General features: G+C 40.1%; 1 long non-coding RNA gene and 1 pseudogene across 1 annotated transcript; one reads left to right on the top strand and one right to left on the bottom strand.

The window, feature by feature from the left end:
* Window positions 1-319: 319 nt before the first annotated feature.
* Window positions 320-1,397, top strand: LOC147567592 (uncharacterized; annotated as a pseudogene).
* Window positions 1,398-1,550: 153 nt separating this feature from the next.
* LOC147567591 (uncharacterized) lies at window positions 1,551-3,067 on the bottom strand. Its single transcript, XR_015230800.1, has 2 exons — window positions 2,895-3,067; window positions 1,551-1,793 (listed from the first exon to the last, which is right to left on the bottom strand). It is a non-coding gene; the product is annotated as an uncharacterized LOC147567591 (long non-coding RNA).
* Window positions 3,068-12,195: the final 9,128 nt, after the last annotated feature.

The raw sequence follows: 12,195 nt of genomic DNA, 5'->3' as shown, positions 1-12,195 counted from the left end.
GTTATTGTGTGATCTATATTGTCTCACAATTTACAAAACTTTGAGTTGGTAGAACACATCTCCTCAAAGATTCAGTTTCTAAAATTTTCTGATATAAATTTTTCTTCATAATTAATAGTTAATAGAGTAGAAAATATGGATCAGATGATTGGTACAATTTTTCAGTCAGGAGGATCCTTTAATTCAGTGATTATGTTGAATGAAAAAAATTATGATATGTGGTCTCAAATCATGGAGATGCATATTGCTGAAAAAGAAAAACTTTCGTTTCTATGAGAAGTGGTATGCAGAAAATCAAAAAGTCAAGAGATGGTTGTTGATGTCTATGACTCCAGAAATTATGAAGAGATACATTCGTTTACCTACAGCTCGTGATATTTGGAAAGCTTTATCTAAAGCTTTTTACGATGGACCTAATGAATTGCAAGTCTTCTCTTTGAATCAGAGGGCATTTTCTGCCAAACAGAATGGGAGGATACTCTCGGTTTATTACGGTGAACTGGTTGAGATCTTTAGTGAATTAGATCACCGTGATAAAGTGATCATGGAAAACGAAAACGATTGTATCTTATCGTAAATCAATTCAACGACAACGTGTGCATATTTTTCTTGCAGGGTTAGATGGTGAATTTGAACAAATTCGTGGTGAAGTTTTGAGAAAGGATCTCATTCCCGATTTAGAAGAATGTTATGCTTTGGTTCGTCGTGAGCTTGTTCTACGCACAACGATGAACAGTGAATCTGAAACAACTGATGCTTCCGCAATGATGATTCGAAATAAGACAAAAAATAATATTGTTAAAGCTATTTGTCAATCCGACAAATCTTCTTATAAGTGTACCCACTACAACAAAACTGGTCATACCAAAAATCATTGTTATGAAATAGTAGGTTATCCAGAATGGTGGGATCATAATCGAAAGAAAAACTCTAAGAAACCCCTTGTAGCTGCACTTGTTGAGACAGAGGAAAAAAATCCAACTGTTAGGCAAGCTTCAGCAATGGTAGTCACTACAGGTAACGTAGATTCAAAGATGGATAACTTTAGAGATAAATTATGCTACGTGGAGCAGTCAAAGAATCTCAGAAATCAACTGAATGAGTGTCTGCACCAAAAGTGCGAAGTGGAGAAGAGACTATCAAGTCTTAGCTCTCTATCTCAAAAAGGTACTTCTGCAGATACAAGTATTTTGGTGAAGCAGTTGCAAGAAAAGTTAAGGAACTATGAGTCTAAAGTCGAAGAAGCAAGGAAGTTGAAATCATCTCATCAAAATAATGAGTTATTAAAAGAAAAATTATTGGAAGAAAAAGACCGAAGAGAGCGTGCGGAATTCGAGTTACTTAAACAACAAGAGACTCAATTTGATGTGAGAAAGTTGGAGAATGAACTGATATGAGAAAGTCATTAACCAATGATATTCCTGGTGTTTCATGTCTGTAACACCCCAAATCCAGATTTCCACGTCGGCCGCCATGAAAACCTAAACTTAAAGCATTCCTTCGCAGAACAGTAAACATATACGATATACTCATCAAGGAGACAAATAGTATCGAAAATGAAGCTCAAAAAGTAACAATAACTCAACTACTGAAACTTTACCAAGTTTCTCAAAACTCATAGGATGTCTCTAAATCATCGACACAAATGTCGGATAAGATAAAACATAAATAACACCAAGTGTTTAGGAGATACAACTCCAAATAACTACCTAAAGAAAGAAAGAAAATCACTAAAGAAACTCCTCCAAGGCTAACTATGACTCAAGCAGGTGGCACTTCCCGATTTCCTTGTCCTGAAAAATAAAAGGTTGGGTCAGACCCCAACAAGTAGATTTCGAAACCTTTAAAGCCTCAATAGACAGTTTCAAGAGCTACCAAAACAAATAGACAACCACTTATGATGAGAAGATGTCCAAGTATAGTATCCGAGTTGTGACCATTAGAAATAAAATGTACCACATATGTAACAAACAACAAAAAGCGACATGACGAGTTGGTGTCCACCTTATGTAAGAGTGTGGCCCACAAGGTCATCCATTGTGTTAGCGCCGACCCCATACGCTCCATACCTATATCACATCCGGTAGAGAGGGTCGAACCAACCACAATACTCTTACAATCCTTCACCAACTCCATCACGTCACACATACTTAATATCACACCATTTATAATAAACAACCAAAAGCAATATGACAAGTTGGTATCCTCGTTGTATGAGAGTGTGGCCCACAAGGTCATCCATTGTGTTAGTGCCGACCCCATACGCTCCATACCAATATCACATCCGGTAGAGAGGGTCGAACCAACCACAAAACTCTCACAACTCTCCACCAACTCCATCACATCACACACATATAATAGCATCACACCACAACATACATAAATCAAAATCATATTCGATAGCATATTACGACATACGAGTTCCATATTTGTAATTTTGCAAGTAATGAATCAATGATGATAATAGCCTAAAATTCTCATATCATGTTGAGTTCTAGGGCATGTTCATGTATCTATATAAAGAGTGTTGTCCAATAGTGAGAGACATATAATTATAAGAGCTATATACTAAAATCATGGCAAATAGAGAGGTTTAGCCCTAAATATCATTGTAATACATGAATCTAGCATGGAAATGTAAATGAAGGTTGTATGGTTCATCAAGTATGTCATTATAGCAAATATCCTCAAAATCTAACACATAGATGAGATTCAAAGTGACCAAGAAATGAGTTTGTACAAATATAGATCTACTACTTCTAGCATATATATTCATGTCGAGAACCCTAATCTATGTTCAAGTAATACTAAAATCTAGGGTTTGTGGTGTTATCTAGTTTGTCTAGGTTTTCTATAAAAATGGCTATTCAAACCCTAGAGGAGTAGAAATCTACCTTAACCAAAGCAATGTAAGCCACACACCAAGAACAACAAAGAAGATAATCACCAAGCTCCAAGCCCTTCTTCCTCTTCTTCTTCTTCTAGCTCTTTCTCTCTCTAGAACCCCTTTCCACTTTCTCACTCTAGAAAAACCCAATACCCCCTTCTCACTCCCAAACCCACGGTTGAAAAGAATGAAAAAGAAAGAAATCAAAAGGGCCTGAGCAGTAGTGTTTTGTGGGGGTATTAAATGGGTTACAAGGGCTGCTACTAAAGGCAACCCAAAAATTAATAGGGACACTACAACCTCCCCTCCTAAAAGAAAATTTCGTCCTCGAAATTGGACGTACCTGACGATAGGAAAAGATGGGGATAACGAAGTTGCATATCATCCTCGCGCTCCCAAGTAACCTCTTTATCATTGTGATGATTCCACTGAACTTTGACCATGGGAATAGTCTTTCGGCGAAGCACATGCTCTCTTTGATCAACGATGCGAACTGGTTCCTCCTCATATGATGCATTTGGTTGGAGCTCTAAATCATGGTAGTTAACCACCAAATGTTGATCCTCGTCTCTGATCACATGCTTCCGAAGCATCGATACATGAAATACGTTGTGCACTTCTGCCAAACATGCAGGCAAGTCAAGGCGATAAGCCACTTTGCCCACCTTTGCCACTATCCTGAAAGGTCCAATGTATCTGGGAGCCAACTTTCCTTTCTTACCAAACCGTAAAACACCCTTCATAGGTGACACCTTCAACAAGACCTCCTCTCCAACGATAAACTCCAAATCCCTACGTCGTTTGTTAGCATAACTCTTCTGACGACTTTGAGCTGCTTAGAGCCTACTCCGAATTAACGCAATCTTTTCAGAAGTGTCCCGAATCACCTCTGGTCCTTCTAGTTTAGCATCTCCGACCTCTGTCCAACATAATGGTGATCGACAAGGCCTCCCATATAATGCCTCGAAAGGAGCCATGCCAATGCTAGATTGGTAACTGTTATTATATGCGAACTCTACCAAAGGCAAGTGATCTTGCCAACTACCACCAAGATCTAGTATCGAGCACCGTAACATATCCTCGAGTACTTTGTTGACTCTCTCTGTCTGCCCATCGGTCTGAGGGTGAAAAGCTGTACTAAAATGTAATGATGTTCCCATAGATGCCTGAAAACTCTTCCAAAACCGAGAAGTAAATGATGAATCCCTATCTGACACAATAGACATTGGAACTCCGTGCAACCTGACTATCTCCTTGATATAAAGTTGTGTCAGTCGATCTCCACTATCCGTCGTCTTAACCGGTAAGAAGTGAGCCGACTTAGTCAGCCTATCAACTATCACCCAAATGGCATCAAAGCCTCGACTCGAACGCGGTAAACCCGTGATGAAGTCCATCGATATATTTTCCCATTTCCACTCCGGAATAGGCAACGGTTGTAGAAGTCCCAACGGATGTCGATTTTCTGCTTTCACCATCTGAGACACCTCACATTTCCTCACATGTTCAGCAACATCTTTCTTCATTCCGGACCACCAATATTGCCTTTTCAAGTCTTTGTACATCTTGTTACCACCAGGATGAACAGTGTACTTATTCCGATGTGCCTCGTCTAATATATCCCGTCTCAAGAACGGATCCGCCGGTACAAATAACCTCCCTCGGAATCTCAATCCTCCGTCCTGTCCTGAATTGAACTCAGTTTCAGTTCCTTGCATTAACGAAACCTGTTTCTGGCACCACTCATCGTTAACTTGTGCATCCACGATACGGTTCAGCAAGGATGGCCTAACAACCATACTACCCAGAAATAACGAGTCAACTCCTGACCCAACCATGTCAATGTCATATGTTGCCACATCCTCCAACATCTTCCACTGATTCATCATCAATGCGGCTATGATACCCCTCGGTTGTCGACTTAATGCATCAGCTACTACATTAGCCTTACCCGGGTGGTATTGCAGCGAGAAGTCATAGTCTTTCATCAACTCTAACCATCGGCGTTGGCGCATGTTCAACTCCTTTTGCGAGAATAGATACTTGAGGCTCTTATGGTCGGTAAAGGGATCAAACTTTTCTCCGTACAAATAATGTCTCGAAATCTTCAAAGCAAACACTAAGCTGCCAACTCCAAGTCATGAGTTGGATAATTCCGCTCATGCGGTCTCAACTGCCTCGAAGCATAGGCAACCACCTTATCACTCTGCATAAGAACACAACCCAAACCCTGAATTGAAGCATCAGTGTAAATCACTAACTGAACACCACCCTCAAGAATGGTCAAAACTGGTGCAGTAGTCAATCTCGTCTTTAGTTCTTGAAATGCCAAGTCATACTCTGTAGACCATCGAAACGGAACTTCCTTCTTAGTTAGGTTCGTCAAAGGACCTGCAATACTCGAGAACCCCTTGATAAACCGCCTGTAATATCCAGCCAATCCCAGAAAACTACGAACCTCCGTCGCAGATGTGGGTTGCTTCCAATTAAGCACTGCCTCGACCTTAGAAGGGTCGACTGATACTCCGATGCTAGAAATAACATGACCCAAGAACTTTACTTCTTCTTGCCAAATTCACACTTCTCGAACTTAGCATACAACTGATGTTCCATCAGTCTCTCTAGTACTTGTCGCAAGTGATCCTCATGATCTTCCTTAGTTCTAGAGTAGATAAGGATATCATCAATAAATACGATGACAAACTTATCTAAGAAATCTCGAAATACCCGATTCATCAAATCCATGAAAACTGCTGGAGCATTAGTCAAACCAAAAGGCATAACCAAAAACTCATAAGAACCATAACGTGTCACAAATGCAGTCTTAGGAATGTCTTCTTCTCTAACCCGTAACTGATGATACCCTGATCTCAAGTCAATCTTCGAAAACCACTTGGATCCTCTCAGTTGATCGAATAAGTCATCGATCCTCGGTAAAGGGTACTTATTCCTCACAGTAACCTTATTCAACTCCCTATAATCAATACACAACCTCATCGACCCGTCTTTCTTTTTAACAAAAAGAACAGGCGCACCCCACGGGGAGCTACTCTGGCGTATGAAACCCAAGTCAAGTAACTGTTGAATCTGGTCCTTGAGCTCACGTAGTTTAACTGGAGCCATTCGGTAATGAGTTTTAGCTATCGGTGCAGTACCCGGTTCCAACTCTATGCAGAAGTCAACCTCTCTGCGTGGTGGCAACCCTGGTATATCGCTGAACACCCCATGGTACTCACATACCACATCAATCATCTCTAGCGTCTTACCCATCACCGGATGCTCTATCAGTTCCACGTTACCCAAGTGCATCTCCCTCATCTGTCTCGTAAGTCCAGACACAACCAACACCTCTATGCAGAAGTCAACCTCTCTGCGTGGTGGCAACCCTGGTATATCGCTGAACACCCCATGGTACTCACATACCACATCAATCATCTCTAGCGTCTTACCCATCACCGGATGCTCTATCAGTTTCACGTTACCCAAGTGCATCTCCCTCATCTGTCTCGTAAGTCCAGACACAACCAATACCTCTTCACTCGGAAAAGAAAATGTGACCGTCTTGGCAAAACAGTCCACAAGTGCATGATATGAAGCAAGCCAATCCATGCCTAGGATGACATCATAGTAAACTAACTGAAGTACAAAGAGGTCTGAAGCAAACTCTCGTTCACCTAACTTAATAATGCACCCCCGACAAATGTGGTCTATCACTACAGACCCACCCCATGGTGACGACACAATAAAAGGGCTCACACATCGATCTAACACAATAGGTAAAGTGCGTACAAAAGAAGTAGTATTAAATGTACCCATGGCACCAGGATCAAATAATACTCTTCCCAGATTACTATGAATAAGAAATGTACCTTCAACCACCTCATCAGTTGCTCCAACATCCCTAGGAACTACGGCATTCAACTGCAGCTGCTGACCCCGTCCCTGCAACCTCCCTTGTTGGTTATGATCATGTTGTCGCCCTTGATTACCAATTCGAGTCTCATTCTTCCTAGGACAATCAATTGCTCTATGACCCTGCCCATGACAAGTGTAACAAATTCCCTGGAAAGCTCTCTGTCTTCCCCAGTTGCCATTCAGTGGTTCTGGTTGTCCACCAGTTGCTACCACTGCTCTATCATCCCGATCTGTACGAGGCCTCTTGCCATCACGTTGTCCATGATAGCGGTCACTTCGATTCTTACCACCGTTTTTGTTGTTATTACCACTCCATTTCTGGTTATGTCCCATCTCTCCCTTGACACTCCTCTGCTTCCTCATCTCTTGAATGTAGTCATCTTGTGCCTTAGCACATGTCACCACTTTCTGATAAGTGTCAAAACTAGGTTGCCCAATGATTTGTCTCGCAATGTTAGGGAGCAACCCATTCACGAACCTCTTAATCTTATACTGTTCAGTAGGGATCAAGTGAGTTGCAAACAATGACAGTCGATGAAACTCCTGCTCATACTCTAAGACTGTCTGATTCTCTCCCTGCTTCAAATTTTGAAATTCTCTTGATACTTTCTGTTGTGTTGAATATGGAAAGTAATTTGCCTTGAATACATCCTTAAACTGTGTCCATGTCATAGCCATAGGATCTACTAACCGAGCCTCTGTATCCCACCAAGAAGCGGCATTTCCTTCCAACTGAAACACTGCCATTCTCTGCTTATACACATCTGAGCACTCGAGATTCTGCAAAATCTTATCCATCTTCTGGCACCATGCATGTGCTCCTAAAGGTCCCGCGGTTCCATCAAATACAGGTGGTCCCATCTTCGTGAAATGATGATAATGTTGCACCCAAGTCATCTCAGTCGGTGGTCTCTGATTCACCACAGGTACCACAAGACCTCCTGTTTCCCGTGTTGGAACCTGAACCCGATCTCGCTTCCGCATTTTAGCCTCCGCTGCAATGTTAATCAAATCTTGCAATGTAGTTACGTCAATGGTCACCGTTGCCCCTCCAATCGGATTTTGAACAGGAGTTGCACTGCTCTCAGCCTGCGTCGTTGTACCCACAGTTCCTGTCGATCCTCTTTCCTCGGCAAGGACTCCTCGACCTATCGCCTTGCCTGCACCTCGGCCTGTCCCCTTGCCTACACCTCGGCCTGTACCTCGGCTTGTACCTCGACTTCGGATGCGAGCACTACGACGTCCCCTACCAATAACTCCATCTCCGTCCATGAATCTAATCAAGAGAAGAATAAGGAGATAAACTAAATTAATGTCACGCACAAAAACCAAGGAAAGATCAAAGTGCCACTACTGCTTCTAACTGTCTAATAGCCATAGACACAATCCCTATGATTTATGAACCTAGAGCTCTGATACCACTTTGTAACACCCCAAATCCAGATTTCCACGTCGGCCGCCATGAAAACCTAAACTTAAAGCATTCCTTCGCAGAACAGTAAACATATACGATATACTCATCAAGGAGACAAATAGTATCGAACATGAAGCTCAAAAAGTAACAATAACTCAACTACTGAAACTTTACCAAGTTTCTCAAAACTCATAGGATGTCTCTAAATCATCGACACAAATGTCAGATAAGATAAAACATAAATAACACCAAGTGTTTAGGAGATACAACTCCAAATAACTACCTAAAGAAAGAAAGAAAATCACTAAAGAAACTCCTCCAAGGCTAACTATGACTCAAGCAGGTGGCACTTCCGATTTCCTTGTCCTGGAAAATAAAAGGTTGGGTCAGACCCCAACAAGTAGATTTCGAAACCTCTAAAGCCTCAATAGACAGTTTCAAGAGCTACCAAAACAAATAGACAACCACTTATGATGAGAAGATGTCCAAGTATAGTATCCGAGTTGTGACCATTAGAAATAAAATGTACCACATATGTAACAAACAACAAAAAGCGACATGACGAGTTGGTGTCCACCTTATGTAAGAGTGTGGCCCACAAGGTCATCCATTGTGTTAGCGCCGACCGCATACGCTCCATACCTATATCACATCCGGTAGAGAGGGTCGAACCAACCACAATACTCTTACAATCCTTCACCAACTCCATCACGTCACACATACATAATATCACACCATTTATAATAAACAACCAAAAGCAATATGACAAGTTGGTATCCTCGTTGTATGAGAGTGTGGCCCACAAAGTCATCCATTGTGTTAGCGCCGACCCCATACGCTCCATACCAATATCACATCCGGTAGAGAGGGTCGAACCAACCATAAAACTCTCACAACTCTCCACCAACTCCATCACATCACACACATATAATAGCATCACACCACAACATACATAAATCAAAATCATATTCGATAGCATATTACGACATACGAGTTCCATATTTGTAATTTTGCAAGTAATGAATCAATGATGATAATAGCCTAAAATTCTCATATCATGTTGAGTTCTAGGGCATGTTCATGTATCTATATAAAGAGTGTTCTCCAATAGTGAGAGACGTATAATTATAAGAGCTATATACTAAAATCATGGCAAATAGAGAGGTTTAGCCCTCAATATCATTGTAATACATGAATCTAGCATGGAAATGTAAATGAAGGTTGTATGGTTCATCAAGTATGTCATTATAGCAAATATCCTCGAAATCTAACACATAGATGAGATTCAAAGTGACCAAGAAATGAGTTTGTACAAATATAGATCTACTACTTCTAACATATATATTCATGTCGAGAACCCTAATCTATGTTCAAGTAATACTAAAATCTAGGGTTTGTGGTGTTATCTAGTTTGTCTAGGTTTTCTATAAAAATGGCTATTCAAGCCCTAGAGGAGTAGAAATCTACCTTAACCAAAGCAATGTAAGCCACACACTAAGAACAACAAAGAAGATAATCACCAAGCTCCAAGCCCTTCTTCCTCTTCTTCTTCTTCTAGCTCTTTCTCTCTCTAGAACCCCTTTCCACTTTCTCACTCTAGAAAAACCCAATACCCCCTTCTCACTCCCAAACCCACGGTTGAAAAGAATGAAAAAGAAAGAAATCAAAAGGGCCTGAGCAGTAGTGTTTTGTGGGGGTATTAAATGGGTTACAAGGGCTGCTACTAAAGGCAACCCAAAAATTAATAGGGGCACTACAATGTCTAAGTAACATACGTATTAAGTTCACAAGCTTGCAGAAAGAGGTGATTGAAAATATGACAACTGTTGGTTAAGTAATCGCATGTATGAAGCAAATGGAGGTAACTCTGAAAGCAGTTGAACTTGGTAGACAACATGTAGAATTTTTTACCTCATTAGCCAACCAGAAGCAGAAGATTCGGAACCTAAAGTTAACGGTGTGAATTGATGATCAATTGTCTTACTGAAGAAAGAGAAAGATTAAAAAAGGAGGCTATTGAATTGAAGATGCACAAGAATGTGGAAATAGAGAGAACAACAAAGCAAGGAACTCTTATTCAGGAATTGGAGGCATCACTTGATAGAAAGGAATCCTCCATCAAAGAACTGCAAAGTAAATTATCAGAACAAAAGGAGGTCATGGCTCACCAGCATAACGAGATAAACCTGCTCAATGAACGGCTAACAACGAAGCACAAAGGCTAAAATCATTGGAGCAAGAGAATGACAAGCTCAGTGAAGAAATTTGTGTTTTGAAGTCTAAGTCGGGCCACGATGACAGTTTCAAGTCGAATATTTTTTCAATTGGCAGACAAGTTGGGCATGTGTGATATCTATGCACCAACTTGAGGGGGAGTGTTGAAATATCTTTCTATATGTTAAGATATCCCATATAATATTAGGAAATATCAAATATTAGAAACTAGTAAGATATCAGGAGCTAGTATATATATTAGCATAAAACTATTAGAAACTAGTAAAATATTAGGAACTAGTAAAATTTGAAACTAGTAGTATTGTAACTCTATAAATAGAGTCTTATATTTCTTTTGTAAACCATCAAACAATAAAACAAGTTCTTTGATCAATTTCAACTCTTACAGCCTAGTGCATTCATGGATGCTTCATATGACACTAGTAACCAGGTTTTGTTCTACATAAGTTCTTTGTATTCCTCAGACATAGCAACACACCACTTAGGGTCAGAGGATGCTTGTTTGTAGGTAGAAGGTGCAGGCAGATGGTCCAATAGAGTCAGAAAAGCACTAGATAGTGGATGACAGATACTATAATGAGCAACATGATCTGGTATGTGTTTAGGTATGGTAATACCATCTCCCAACCTTATTGTCATAGCATGCACTGGCCTGGAACTAGGAACCTCAACTGGCACAGGAGTATGTGTAGTGGGTACAGTAGATGTACTTTGGTGACTAATTGGAGCAGATATATGAGACCCAAAAATAATTGAATGTGTCAAAGGCAAAGTGTGTGAAGAAGAGTTTTTGGTACTTTGAGACATGTCTGTGATAGTAATAATGGAAATACTTGCTCATCAAAAATTACATGTCTAGACATGTATATACTATCAGTACCAACATCTAAACACTTATAACCTTTATAGTGCAGGCTATAGCCCAAAAAAGCACATTTAGTGTATTTTGGACTAAGTTTGTCAGGTCTTAGTGGTCCTAGATGTGGATAACGTAAACATCCAAAGACCTTCAAAATAGTCTAGTAACTTAATAAAGAGTACTTCACAGGGAGATTTACTCTAAAGGAGTTTTGTAGGCAGTGTATTTATAATAAACACAACAGAGGAGTAAGCCTCGAACCAAAAATGTTTTGGATAGGAGGATTGAAAGAGTAGAGAATTACCCACTTCTGTTATATGTCTATTCCTTCTTTCAGCTCTACCATTCTGTTTTGGAGTATAAGGCATGAACAATTGAAGAAAATACCACAACTGTCAACGAGCTTCTTAAACTCTCCCTTTGCCAATTCTGGTGCACCATCACTTTGAAAATATTTAATGGTTGTGTTGAATAGATTCTCTGCTGCAGCTTTGAAATGTTTGAAAGCAGATAAGCTATCTGATCTAGTCTTTAAAGGATAAATCCAGATATACGTGTTAAAGTCATCAAGGAAGAGTATATAATATCTTTCACCAAGTTTAGTTATGGGGATTTCTTCTTGTGAGTACTTTGTAACGATTAGTTAATGAACTTATTTCCCAAGGTAAATTAATTTATTGATAAATAATCCTCGAGTATAACTAATCCTCCATGGTTATAAATTCCTTCATTCTCATTTGGGCCTTCCCAATGGCTTCTCTTTCATCTTTCTTTTTTCTACCTATCTCCCTAGGACGAAACTCCATTACCTTGATATTTTGTATCTAGGCATACCTTCATCTCTCACCCCGTTGCCTTAAAGCATATATTGTTGGAACTTTTGAA

The sequence above is a fragment of the Eschscholzia californica genome, unplaced genomic scaffold, assembly GCF_041429995.1.
Source record: "Eschscholzia californica isolate CP2 unplaced genomic scaffold, dmEscCali1.0.p SCAF_1, whole genome shotgun sequence".
NCBI classification, from domain to species: domain Eukaryota; kingdom Viridiplantae; phylum Streptophyta; class Magnoliopsida; order Ranunculales; family Papaveraceae; genus Eschscholzia; species Eschscholzia californica.
This window is presented reverse-complemented; position numbering and strand designations above follow the sequence as displayed.